General features: G+C 50.6%; 1 protein-coding gene and 1 pseudogene across 2 annotated transcripts in view; both read right to left on the bottom strand.

Moving 5' to 3' along the window:
• The window catches only part of TSPAN18 (tetraspanin 18), a 191,135-nt gene extending 177,010 nt beyond the window's left edge, over nt 1–14,125 (bottom strand). The window contains exon 1 of one of the 2 annotated variants that reach the window (XM_011356858.2): nt 14,015–14,125. The gene's annotated coding sequence lies outside the window, so the exon portion shown is untranslated. The remainder of the gene's footprint in view (nt 1–14,014) is intronic. The other variant, XM_023528697.1, reaches the window with a different exon arrangement.
• On the bottom strand, nt 11,387–11,505 carry LOC111737852 (annotated as a pseudogene).

Here is a 14,125-nt window from a genome sequence, read left to right as displayed (position 1 = left end):
AAGATCAAGAACAGTCTCCATGACACAGTGTTGGGCTGGATGGTTACACACCCTCCCTCTGCATGTACCACCCTCAGCCTCAAATACTCAGTAAAAGTATAGAACACACAATGGAAGAAGGAAAGAATGCACGAACGCTTCCATCAAGTGACACCAGGAGCCCCATTCTGTATTCAGAGCTCAGAGGCAAAAACAAAAAAACAAAAAAACAAAAAAACCACCTTAGAATGGAAAAGGCCAGGCCTTGGGTGGTTGAGATAAATCCTCCAGTTTCTCATATGCCTCTCCACCGACTGGGTGATGGACAGAATTCCATAACCTCAGCACTGCAGGTTTCCCTTCCACAAGATGGGGGTCAAGGATCTCATCCCAATTGGATTGTTGGGCATCAAATGAGATAATGTCTATGAGTCTGGTGTGTACATGGAAAAAGTCTGCTGTGCTTCTGGACAGAAAGGGAAGGCAAGAGAGCCGACATGGCAGGTCACTCCACACCCAGCACCAGGCTAGGCCCCGATCCGGCCTGTGCTGCCCCTTTTCTCCAGGTGGGGAAAAAATGAGACTTGTTTAGTATTAAGAAACTTGCCAAATGCCATGCAGCTGGTGAAGAGCAGAGGCAGAATTTGAATTCAGATCTGTGGGATTCAGAAACCAGAATTCTCACCTCCTTACAGCCCCGTTCACATGGGACTCTACAGCTGCCTTTGCATCTCTTCCTTCTAGAAGAGTGTTTAATTTTAACCCCGTACATTTCTCACCAGCACAAACTCATGCACACAACTTTATTTAATATATTGTTATCATTATTATTGTTTTGCCAAAAAAGACTCTCATCGGCAAGCTCTTTTCTTCTTTACTCTCACACAAACACACAAGGACCTCTCAAACAGGTTTGAATGGTGTTTAAATAGTGGTTGGGCTACGTAGAAATAAAAATTGCCCATAATTTAAATTCAATTACATAGCAACCACTTTTTTAAAAGAATATTTTTATTTGAGCTCATTGTGCAGCAAACCATCAGACACTTTCTTTCTTCAAACTACTTTGAGAAGGAAAAATTATCGAATGAAAGGGAGGAAATATTATGCATATCATCCCAGCTATTGAAAATAATGCTGATGGATTTTCTTCTTTTGATCTTAATTTATTTAAACAACACCCTCACTTCCATCAACAACCACGCTTCAGCTTCCTAAAAGCTCTTCTCCAGGGAATTCAAGACTCCAAGGGGTGACTCTAAAGTCGGAAGGAGACCCAGAGAACAAGCAGCCCCACTCTCGAGTAAAATGTCAGAAGTCGGCGACAGAAACAAGAGCTAGTTCAAGCCAAAGCAGAACTGGGTTCTAAACTCTGACTTCCTGGACTGCCGTTCCAATGCTGTCCTCAACTCTTCTTTTAGGAAACAGTGGGGGTGGCAATTCACCAGATGGGTCTAGGCTGTGATCCAGCTCTCTTGGCTCCCTTACCTGACTCCCCCAATTCCATGGTGTTACCACATTCCCGGGCCTCCTGGGGCCCATCGGGCTCTGAGGTCGGCCCCTGGTCTCCCCATCTGGTCTCTGGGCTCAGAGGCAGGAAGGGCTCTGGAAAAGCTCCCACCTGTGGCCCCAGCTCTAGCTCTTCCCCAGCCCACAGCCCTACCTCCATCCCGCTCCGCCTTGCACAACAAGCAGGCAGCAGCCTCAGAGGTCACTCTGTTTGCCTTGGCTACGCAGCCTGCTTCCCCAACAAGAAGCCACTGGAAAGGAAAATAAAACAACAAAAAGCCCTTTGATCTGCCAACAGAGGACCCTGGAGGAAGGTGGAAATCACCTCTGTCATGACCTGCTGGGCCTCTCTCTCACAAGTCCTCTTGCAAAGCGACCAAGTCTCTTTCACAGATCCCCACCTGGCCCAGGCACATGGACCCCATGAGATGAAAGGGTTGGTCAAAGTGACATCTGTAGAGACCAAGAAGGGATGGGCAGGGGGCAGGAAGAGGCTGGAGAGGGCCAAGCAACTGTGGGAGAGGAGATGGCTATTGGCTCAGCTAGCCACTCCATAATAAGTGGTCTCCACAGACTGTCTGCTCGGTGGAGGGCAGAAAAGGGGTGTTTGTGAGAAAGAAATTCCGGTTCATCACTAGGGTATCAGACAAAGCATCATGACTATCACTGTAGGAATACTAGGCATCCATCACAAAAGGATGTGCAAGTAGCAGACGCATGAGCTGTGCCTCTCCCATATCTTGTGGTCCTCCCAGAGACCCCCTACAGCCTCAGGAGACAGTTCTGCTCACTCTGGTAGACCCTACTCAAGCCCTTCTTTCAGTCTTTTGGCCTGAAGGAAAGCTGGAAGTATGTGGATGCTGATGTCCCCAGGAGCAACCTTCACCCATAAAAGACGGAATTTGGTGACCGCGCGCTGGTAGATTCTGAGGTGAGTCCACATAGTCACTGGGAAGGTCCCCAGTGGGATGGAACCGCAGTTGCCCACAGCAGCAAGTTATCGTACTTTTCATTGGCTCTCCTCCCCTCTCAGCCCACTTACCTCTCTGGGACCAACCTCCCAGAGAGGTTGGTCATTGCTCACGGTAGGCTTTTGGAGACACCCAAATAAAACGAGGCAGATGTATATGTGCTAATGCAGAACAAGTGAAAAATGTAAGATGCAGAGTAGAAGGTATGGAACGTCACCAGGTATATAAAATGAAGGGTGTCGTATACACAGGTGCGCTCATTTACCCAGAGAGAGACAGGAAGCTGGTAACAACGCTGGCTGTCTCTGGGCGAGAAGACTGGTTTAAGACTGAGAGTTAGTTTCCGCTAAATATGCTTTTGTTCTATTTCCATATTTTCTTTCTAAGCCTTCCACCAGTAAAACATCATTCTTTTCGAAGAGCTTCTGAAAACTGGAAAATCAAATAAATGACTTCTGGAGAGGGAGAAAACCCTGGAATTGGCAACCTCCCTCACTTCCTGGGACCCTCTCGCCTCCTTCCATCCCTTCGCGGCCTCCCTCTCAGCCCGGGTTCAGGAAGATAGATCCCGATTCCATGAACGGCTTGGTAGCTGCCACTGAATAAGGGATTAAGGGCTGGAAGGAAGCAAAGGGCAGGATAAGAGGCCTCTGAGACCGCTGGATCCTGGTGGATTCTGCTGGATCCTGTTTCCTCCCAGCCCTGGTTGTTCAGACATAACCGGTTCCAAGAGGGAAGACACCCTGGTGCCCTGCAGAGAAGAAGAGCCAAGAAACAGGCTATCTAACGCTCGAAAGTGGGCTTGGAGTTCAGACCACCTGCATTTGCATTTCTACACCTCTGCTTACCAGCTGTGTGATCTTGGGCGAGTAACTTAACCTCTCTGTGCCCGAGTTTCCTCAGCCATAAAATGGAGATAATCACAGTACCAAACGAGAAGGTGTGACAGGCTAAATTGTGTTCCCTTGAATTCATATGTTGAAGCCTTAATCCCAGTACCTCAAAATGTGACTGTATTTGGAGACGGGGCATTTAAAGAAGTGATTAAGTTAAAATGGGGCTTTAGGGTGGGCCCTAATCCATTCTGCCTGGTGTCCTTATAAGAAGAGGAGATCTGGACACGCAGGAGACACCAGGGATGCACGTGCACAGAAGGAAGGCCACGTGAGGACACGAGGAGAAGGCGGCCATCTGCAAACCAAGGAGGGACCTCGGAAGAAACCAGACCTGCTGACGCTTTGATCGTGACCTCCTCGCCTCCAAAACGGTGAGAAAATAAATTTGACATAAATCGAATTTATCGAATGCTCACGACGGCTCAATACATTAGCATTCGTTTTAGTCCCATTTCATAGATGAGAAAATGAGGCACAGAGATGCCGACTAACTTGCCCAGGGCTATGGAGATGTGATGGGTGGTAGAGCTGGGACTGTAAGCCATTCTGCTGGACGAGATTCAACTTGTAAGCGCCTGGCACATTGCAAGTGACCAGTACGTGTTAGCCGTCCTCTTGACACAAAACTACCTGAAAAAGACTGGGCTGCAGGGGAGAAAATGGAGGGAGGCATCTCCTGAGCACCTGCCAGGTACCTGGGATGCAGGGATGAACAAAGAGAGACAGGGTCCCTGCCCTCCGGGGCTTACAAGAGTGAGGGAGAAGGACATTAAATAATCACAAAGACAAGTCAACAATCACCCAATTGTGATTAAACCACATTAAAGAGGGGATGGTGGAGCAATTGGAGCCAAAAGAGAATTTGGCCCACTCAGGAGTCAGGGAGGGCTTCCTGGAGGAGGTGATGCAGGGGCTGGGACCCAAAAGATGAGGAAGACTCAGGTAGCTAAAAAGGGAGAAAAAAGCATTGCAGAGGGTAGAGGGAGAGCCTGTAGAGTGGCCCTGTGTGGGTGGGTGGGGGCAACCAAAGGAAGCAAGGTGGCAGGGGGGCTGGAACAGAGGCAGAAGGGCTTGGATGCGGGAGGGGCAGAGGCTGAGGGGAAAGTCTTTTGAACACAAGTGAGAATCCATTGAGGGTTTTCAGCCAGGCGATGATCATGTTACACAACAGATGTTTTCCCTAACAAAGTGTGTAAGTTGAACTTCGGTAAATCGAATTTTATTTTTAAGGCAGCAGGGAGCAACGGGAATCTGAGAGTTCATTTATCTGTAAATTGAATGAGGACCCTCTGATCCAGCTGGCATTGTATAGATCTGGGCTGCCCCGAGGAGGTACACCTGTTAGGTAATAACCCTGGAGAAGGAGTGGCCTTCCTTCCATGTGTCAGAGTGTGGGGCAGTGTCTCTGCTGCCTGTGTCCTTCTGTTCCCCCATAAGTGGCAGGAAAACCCGACACTGCAGAACGTGGCTCTCCCCCCCGGGCCACCACACAGCCTGTTTCCTGTGGTGACACAACCTTCCAGGCTCCCCTTCCCCAGCATCTCCTCATCCTTCGAGCTTCAACTTGCACTTGACTCCATGGGGAGGCCTGCACTGCCCCTGACCCCAGATGTCAGTATGTTCCTGAGTTTTCATGGCATCCTGGGGCTCCCAACTGGATTGGTTCCTGCAGTATCCCCAGATAAGAGGAAGAGACCTTGGTGCATAGCAAGGAAGGATGTGATCCCAAAGAAGCTGTAACTAAGAATTCATTCCTTCGCTCTTTCATTCATTCAGCATGTATGAAATGAACATCTATTCAACCCCAGGCACTGAGCCATACCCTGCAGGTGCCACAGACAATGAAACAGAAAAACTCTGTCCTCATTCCACTGAGGGAAACAGATAATAAATAAAATAATTAGAATAATTCTAACATTCACTGAATACTTTTGAAGTGTCACATTCAATTCTAAGAGATACACTTCTGTGTTTTAATATTTTATCTTAAAAAACCCTATGAGGTAAAACGGTGGCACAGAGAAGTTAAGTAATTTGTCAAGGGTCAAGCAAAGGTCAGGGTGCATGGCTGAACTGGGATTTGAACCCAGGCTGTAATGTCCAGAGGCCACACTCCTAACCCTCTATGGCATGTTGCTGCCTTTGCTTTCACTGCCTGCGGACAAGGTGCATATCTGAACCCTCAGCCTCCACAGCTAAACCCCCAACCCTCCTGAGCCCCTACGGGGGCGGGGGTTCTGCAGCTGAGGGCTATCTGCTTTCCCTCTGAGGCCCCTGCTCATGCAGAGATACCCAGATGCTGCCCCTGGAGAGAGAAGCCCAACTTGCAAAAGTCACAGTGATTTCCGGTGCTAAATGTGAACCCAGGATAAATAGCAAGCGAGAACAATTCATCTCAACCAGAGATTCTCTACCTGAGAGGAGATGGAGGAGATGGCAGGCAACTCCAGAAAGATGTTGAAAGAATGTAAATGGTGCCTTTCAGGCAGTTGTTTCAAATCATTATCCAGAAAACATACACTTACTAATTGTATAGTTTTATGAACTTGGGCAAATTACTTAACCTCTTTGAGTCGGTTTTCTTAGCTGTAAAGTGAGGCAATATATTCCCACCTGTTATGGGTTGAATTGGTGAACCCCAAAGAGATATGTCGAAGTTCTAACTCCTGGTTCCTGTGAATATGACCGTATTTGAAAATAGGGTCTTTGCAGATATAATCAAGTTCAAGTTAAGATGAGGTCATTAGACCCTAATCCAATATGACTGGTATCCTCATAAGAAGAGGAAAGATGGACACAGGGAGAACAGCCTGTGATGACAGAAGCAGAGATTGGAGTGATGTGTCCACAAGCAAAGAAACACCAAGGATTGCCAACAGCCACCAGAAGCTAGGAGGGAGAAAGGAGCGACCCTCCCCTTGAGCCCAGCCAACACCTTGATTTTGGATTTCTAGCCTCTAGAACTGTGAAAGAATAAATGTCTGCTGCATTGAGCCCCCAGTTTGTGGCACTTTGTTACAGCAGCTCTAGGAAACCGACACACTGCCTCAGAGGGCTCCTGAGCTGGTGCAAAGCCCAGCTCCAAGTGTTTCAGGCAGGAGGGGCTGCAGAAGCCGAGGTCTGGGGGCAGGAGTAAATGAGGTGTGTTTGGGGGACCACGTGATGCCGACCCACTGCCCTAACCGGCCTGCATGCCAGCCAGTGCTTCTCAGGGAAGCCAGGAGTCAGCGTGCTTCCCTAGCGTCTTGGTGGCAGCTGGAGTGGAAGCCCAATTTCTGTAGCGCCCCAGAAACAAGTGTCCATTATGCCCAAGGGGGCGATGGGCCACCTCAGAACCCTGTCTTGGGGAGCCATCCTTTCCCAAAGACCCCTCCACCCCAGTGTCCAGCCCACCAGCGAATTCCATAGGGCCCGGTCAGGTGGACAGTTAATGCCCATTACCCCAGGGGTGTTTCTGTTTTGGTTGCAGAAGTTCTTCACTCCCTGGGGAGCTAAAAGCCCATAGCAGATGAGCACCCTGGGCCCACCCTGCTGGAGGAAGCCCCAAATGTCAGGCACCAGGTGGCTGCGGGGCTGCTCCCCCAGGGAGCTGAGGCGTACTTGGCCAGGGAGAGTGCTGCAATCTGTCCTGGCAAGAGAGGCGGCAACGCGGGAGGGGGCCTCTCTCTGTAGCACCCCCAGGCTCCGCACTCACAGTGGTAATTAGACATGAAAAGATGGGCCTAAGTCCAAGGGCCAGAGCTCCACATTCTTCCTCTTTCAGATGGAAGCCGTATTAGTTCAACATGAGAGCTCAGTCCGAGGCTGCCGGGAATGGATGCCCAGTGCCTTTCCACCCAACGGACAGTCATTACAGGCGGGGCGCCTTGCCAAAGGCATCTCTTCCTTCTTACTCAAGTGGGAGAGGAGACATGTGCAAAGGTATTGTTGGCACCTACTATGTGCCAGCCACTTGATTAGCTTTACAGCTTTCCCATATTCTTCCCATTTTGCAGAGGAGAAAACAGGCTCAGAGAGATGAACAAGTGCTAAGTAGAAGAGTTGGGATTAAAACGCTTGTCTGGCCATCTCACTGTCTGCAGAAAAACAGAGTTGGAGAGCCTCATCAGGGCCCCTCTCCCTCCCTGCCCACAAGGGCCAGTGTGGGGGACGTATAGGTGGAAGAGGAAACGTGGGTAACCTTGTTTGTCATTTGGGGGACACCCCAAAGCCTGAATGCACAGTAGTTCCCAAAGCAGTGTATCTGGGGCTGAAATTCCTATGGTTTTCATTACAAATATCTAAAACTATGGCTTCTCTCACCTCATGACCCTAGGCTTCTCCCTCGGCTTCAAGATAGTTCCGGCAGCCTCCCCTCCCCAGCCTCTTCTCCTCCTGCCCCATGTACACACATAAGATGAATACAGAAGCTCCGCGCCATTGGGGCGTGGGAGGTGGAGACAGGAGAAGTAGGTTCTGGAGGATTCTGGGAGTTCTCAGAGAAGTAAATTTCAGTAAGCCAAAGGAGGCCACGGGAGCAATGGGCTGAAGGTCAAGGGCTGGTTTAATGCTCTTGCTCTGTATATATTGCCAGTCCCTTGACCTCTCTAAGCCTCACCTCCCTCCAGTGTATTACAGGCACTATATGATCTGCCCGGAGATACATCTACGTATACACAGTCTGAATTTACAAAGAGCAACTCATTTCAGGGATTAAAAGGAAGCTTCCATGTTTTAAGGGCTATTCTCAAAGTATTCTATTCAGGAAATGTAAATGCAGGGAGTTAGTGCTCAGCAAATATCCACCTGCTTCTCAGCCTCCCTTGCAGCTGGTTGGGGGCCATGTGACAGTTCTGACCAATGTACTGGAGCTGAAGTAATGTGTGTCACCTCCTGGCTGAGATAGTTGAGTGTTAGTGTGCCTTTTCCATCTCTCTCTTCCCCTTCTGCAGTAACTGGATTATGCCACATAATTCAGAAGGTGCCAATACAAAGAAGGTAGAGTGACTACCAGCCTGGGTCCCTGAGTACCCATGTGGAACAGAGATACACGTTAGACAAGTAATGTGAGCGAGAATCAAACTGCAGTGTTAAGCCACTGAGAATCTGGGGTCATCTGCTGTGGCAGCTAGTGTTACTTAGCTTAACAGCATCAAACAGTATCATCGTTGCTATTATTCTGATTTTTGCAGATAAGGAAACCAGAGCCACATAGCCAATAAGTGGCAGAAACAAGATTCACATGCAGATCTGTGACTCCAACACACATCCTCTTTCAATTACAACCTTTTGTTGCTTAATAAGATCATTCCCTTCCTGGAAGCAGTCTTGCCCCAAAAATCTCCTACCCCTCCCTGTCCCTAGAATGTCTGAGTAATCGATGCAGGATGGAAAGAGGGACTCCTGTAAGGCATTCTGAGCCTGGAAGATGATCAAAAGCAGGGAGGAAGGAGACCTGATTGAATCTCAGAGATATCTTCCCAGGGGCTTTGGGGCTCACAGGAGGTTTTGATACAAGAGGAAAGATCACACAGTGGTTTAGAGCACAGGCTGGGGGATCAGATCAACCTAGGATCACATCCCAGTCCCACGACTTACTCTCTTGATTTTTCTGAGCCTTCCTTTCTAATCTGTAAAATGGGGACAGCATCTGAACCAATCTTGAGGGTAGAGGTGAGAGCAAGCGTTGTCTAGCTCCTGGCTGATGGTGAGCACTCCCAAAGTGTCTGCCACCATGAAGAGCATCGCTGGGATGGCACAGAGCACCAGCCTTGATGGAGGGAGACGAAGCAGGGGTGCAGCACGATGGGGGAGGGGAGGGGCTGCCTTAGCCAAGATGGCTGAGTGAGCCCAGAGCCTTAGACCGCAGACCTGGCCAGGCCCACGTTCCTGCAACAGACTCAGGAGCAGAACATAGAGGGAAGCAGAGCTGGCCAGACATAATGCAACATAACGGAGGAGCCAGATTATTTATTTTAAAGTCGAAAGTGGCTTCCAGGAAGATGGCCTTTTCTTTGGGTGAATCTGGGAGTTGTGCATCAGCTTAAACTCATTATCTGCACATATGGCCTTCGTACTCTGGTTCAGGGTGGGAAACAAAGGGTGGAAGAGAAAGGACGGGCAAATACGAGCTGATGAAATATCGTCCCTCAAGTGCCAGAAACCGGGATGTTTTCAGTGACGTCAAACTGGGCTTCCTGCCATGGGGATAGGGCTATCGTGAGAATATTCACAAGATTTTAATTCAGGAGTCCCTCAGTGAGGCAGAGAAAGGAAAACAAAACAAAAAAGCAATTTATTTTATGTACCCTTGTCTTTCATCCCCAAAGCGCACACACGCGCGCGCACACACTCACACACACTATATGGTGCCCCAGAAGCTCACAGCTGGAAAGGATCAGCGTTGATCTCTCTCACTCCACAATGACAGTGATAATGAAGATAATGGCAATGATGATGGTGAATATCAGCTGAGCATTTACCAAGTGCCGGACAAGGTGCTAAGTGTTTTACGTGTTTCATCTCGTTGACTATTCCCCCAAATAGGATGAGGTATGATTAGTCCCATTTTATAGATCAGGAGACTGAGGTTGAATGGCCTAGAGTCACACAGCTAATACATGGGAGAAAGCCAACATTCAAACCCAGGCAGCCTAACCACCATGTAATGCTGCCTCTATAGAAATAGGGAAACTGAAGTTCACAGAGGGGCGGTGACTCACTTGAAGTCACATAGCTCTTTTTGTAATAGAATGAGGGCTAGTATACAAGTCTCCTAGGTCCTGATTCAGTGACCCTTCCATTCCATCCCGTTGTCTCTTAACATGTACACATGCACGTACACACACACGTGCGCGCGCACACACACACACACAAACACACACATATACACACAGTGAACATGTATCTGCTCATCTCCAAGCTGTTTAAATCACTAATTAAAGCAGCCGTCTGGGGTGCAGACAAGGGGTAAGGGTTGGACCTTAAGATAACAAATGCTGAGATGAAAGACCTGCTTTGCCAGCTGCAAACGCTGGTGCTCATCATCTCACTCTCTCTTATTTTAATAAGTGTTTCATTATCTGCTCCCCCGCCCTTGATCAGAGCGCTGATGCAGGTCCAAGGTGCCAGCCTGTGCGGCAGGAGGAGCCCAAGCTGGCAGGTTTGTTCAATGGCATCAGGTTGCAGAAATACCCGCTCAACCCATCATCTGCTCCTGGCGAGGGGGGTGGGGGGCGTGCAAAGTGCTTATTTCCAAGGCCCCTCCCTTTGCTGTGTCCCAGCCAAACATGAACAAATGTTCCTGATTTTCTTCTTAACAGCTGATGAAATAGGCCAGAAGAGCAGCCCTCTATAAAGAGGGGTCCTGAAAAGGGGTGGCCCAGCCACCAACATTTGCTCTTCCCAGGACTGGGGAGAGAGTGGGCGCTGGACAGGCATCTGGGGAAAGGCAACATGCGAACCAACAGACAGGTATGAGGCTCCCAGCGGGCACTCATGTCGCCCTCTCTGCCCCTAAAGTACAATCTGATGGAGGCCAGTAGCCTGGCTCACTTTGCTAAGCAGGTGTGGGGTAGGGCAGGGCAAGACAACCAGGAGAGATGCCCTTACACCTTAATAGGTTAGCCTTTCCTGACTTTAAGTTGCTAAGGCCCTCAGAGTCTTCTGGCCCAGCACTCTCATTTCACAGACAGGAAAGCAAGTTCAAGAATGGAAGTGACTCACCCAAGGCCACATTGATGACCCAGAAGAGTTATATTTCGAATCTGCTGTTTCCTCCCTTCCTAACCTCCTCCCACAAATCCCTGCCGTGAGCCTTTGCCTCGATACACCCTTGCACACCTGTCTTTGCACAGCGCCAACCTCCAACCCACCCCTCAGACCATGACAACCTCCTTTAGCAACTCAAGGAGCTAGTCCCAACCAACATGCTATTTTTTATGGGGGAAGGTAATTTTTTTTTTTTTTTTTTTTTAGGCAAAGCAACCCTTGGTTGACCTCACAGATTGCAAGGACCTTGTCAGCTTACGATCCCTTATTTTTTATCTTTTATTCCTACAGCACCTGGTCTTCCTGGGTGGTCTCCCATCGAAGTACTGACCAGGCTCGACCCTGCTTAGCTTCTGAGATCGGACAGGATCGGGCTTATTCAGGGTGGCATGGCCGTAGAGGGGAAGGTACTTTTTGGATCAACCTAAGGTGTTCTAACACCAACCGCAGATGAACTTCTGCTTCTAGAAAGTGCCCTGGAACTTTCACTGATGCACTGCCATTTCATCCTCGGGTTGGGTGAAGATACCCTGAGGGACAGCCATTTGAATGGATTTGGGGACAGGGGCAGCAAGGGTACAGAGTGACCAAGACTTGAAATTCTGCTGACTCGGAGATCTTGGAGTTTGCCTAGGAACTCTTTGAATCCACACATGATATGCTAAGTCAACACACGGACATCAGCAGCCCTGGAGTCTCAGTTCCCTCTTCTCTTCAGAGCATGTGGGGGGTGTGGGGTGGGGGGTGTGGGGGGGGGGGTTGCAGAGAGAATGAGTGGAACACAGGAGCTGCCAGCCCTCTGGGCCTCGTGCTCACACCCAGGTTCCAAGGGCAGGGCTGTTCCGGGCAGGCTTCCCATCACAGAAAAACAAGAGTCACTAAAAACAAAACAAAACAAAACAAAACAAAAAAACCCCTTTTGTTTTCTGGACCTATGGAATGTCTTGAAGACACATCCAGAGACAGCAGCTCCCCCACTCTTTCCTCTGTCTCCCCACGCCTGCTCTTCTACTCAAAATGAAAAGCATGCTGATCTTCCTTTATAACAACTGTCCTCTAGCATGTTGGATGGCAGCTAACGAAAACATTAGGTGGGCTACATTAAAAGCAAGAACCTCAACTCTCTTTCGGGGTCCTCGTGGTTTCCATCACCTTTGCAGGGGACTCGGGGGACATGGGAGGGGGACTGTGCAATGAGCACACAGTTTCCAGCCAAGAGAAAGATGAAAACTTCCACCAGCCACTATGAAGCCACTGCACGGTCTTTGATTTGCTCATTTGTGCTCGCTTGGGGTGCAGGGAGAAGGGAGGGAATTAGAGAAAAACAAAATGAGGCAACAATCCCTTCAGTGTCCCTTCAGTGTCAAACAGCCCCATACATGACAAAGAAGATGCTCTTCACAGATGCCAGCAGCCGCCTTCCTTCCCAAGGCCTCGGCAGGACACAGACTCAACATACAGGGCCTCTGGGGTCAGACAACAGGACACATAGCAGGTTTCCACCAATAACTGTGAAATGACCAGATGAATGTGGCCTGTAGACCCCAGATTGGGGAAGCGGGGGTTCTTGTTGACTGCTAAGACATTTACCACTTGAGCCTAGGCTGCTCAAGTCTTTAAGGGGCCCCAATTGTCGCCACCTGGTGCCTCCGTTTATTTGTGCCCAGAGAGAGGACAGATAAGAGAGGATATGATACACTCAAGACCCTCATCCGGCCACAGCAGGAAAGGATCTGGCCAGATCCGGGGGACAAAGGTACAAATTTTACAGAAAGGGTGCATTCAGCGGTTTGGGATTCGGACTCCAAAGAAACCTCAAAAAATTAATTCTTCCATCCATTTTCTCCACACGAATTTGCTGTCAGTGTACAGTTCCTCTTGTTTTTATTTTTCGGGTGGTTAATTTTTTATTCATCCATAGACCCTGCCAGCCTCCCAAGAAAAACCACCTCCGGATAAGCCAAGCTTCCCAGCACACGGTGCAGTTGCAACTGAGGAACCCCGCCCGCGTACTCGACCCTCTGCCCGGGTCGGGCTGTGGGGCCGGGTGCTCCGCTGGGCGAGGCCCCGCGTGTGCTGGAGAGTCTGTGGCTGTCTATCCTGGATTTCCGCGCGTTTGTCTCGCAGGAGCCAGGACTCGCGTTCCTGTGGGTGAAAGGGCCAGGGAAGGGCGCCCCCTGGCGGGAGCTAACTCGCCTCAAACCAGCCGGGTCCCAAGCTGGCGCGAACCCACCCGAGCCGGTCAGCCTTCCAGGCGGACGCCCACTACACCCCCTAAATCTGGACATGCCCAAGCTTCGCATCCACCGAGCGCTCCACGGATTCTCTGCTTCCGCGAACCGCACACACAGGGTAGGGGGATCAGGGGGGTCCCCGGAGGAAAGCGTGGCGCTCCCACCCCGCCCCTCTGCCAGGGACCCCAAAGGCAGCCCGCCCTCAGTGCCCTGCTGGGCCCAGCAACCTCCCGGCCCAGATCTTCGCTCCTAATTCCTTCTGTCTACCTGCCCTAGAGTGGCGAAGCGCGCACCCCCTCCCTCAGGGCGCAGCCCTCGCCGAGACCCCGAACCTTGTAACCACACCTGCCACCCCCCGCCATTCTGCTGGAGCCCCCCCAGTCACCCACCCAGAGCGCTCGGCGCCGGCTGGTGCTGCACCTGTCCGGGGGGAAGCCCTCAGGCCTTGGCGGACTCGGGGCAGGGAGGGGAGCGAGCACGTCTTCCCTGCCCCCTCCCCATTTAGTTTCAGTAGAACTTGGTTCCAGGGCTTCCCCCAGACCGCCCTGGGATCCCCTCAATTCCACCCCTCCCCACCGTGCCCCACAGTCTCCCAGGGGGAGCGCGCGTGGGTCTCCATGTCCCCGGGGACGCGGCGGTGGGACGCACGGAGGGCACGGAGGTGCAGAGCTCCTACCTTCCGGAGGCAGCGGCGGGACCCCGCGCCAACTCCCGCCGGCGGACGCGAGGGAAACTTTCCCCGGGCGGAGAGGCGCGCTCGAAACTTGCTGGGCGCCGGCTGCCTTCC

Source organism: Pteropus vampyrus, unplaced genomic scaffold, assembly GCF_000151845.1.
Source record: "Pteropus vampyrus isolate Shadow unplaced genomic scaffold, Pvam_2.0 Scaffold31, whole genome shotgun sequence".
Taxonomy (NCBI): domain Eukaryota; kingdom Metazoa; phylum Chordata; class Mammalia; order Chiroptera; family Pteropodidae; genus Pteropus; species Pteropus vampyrus.
The sequence above is the reverse complement of the archived record's forward strand: the minus strand, read 5'-3'. Positions and strand labels throughout refer to the sequence as shown.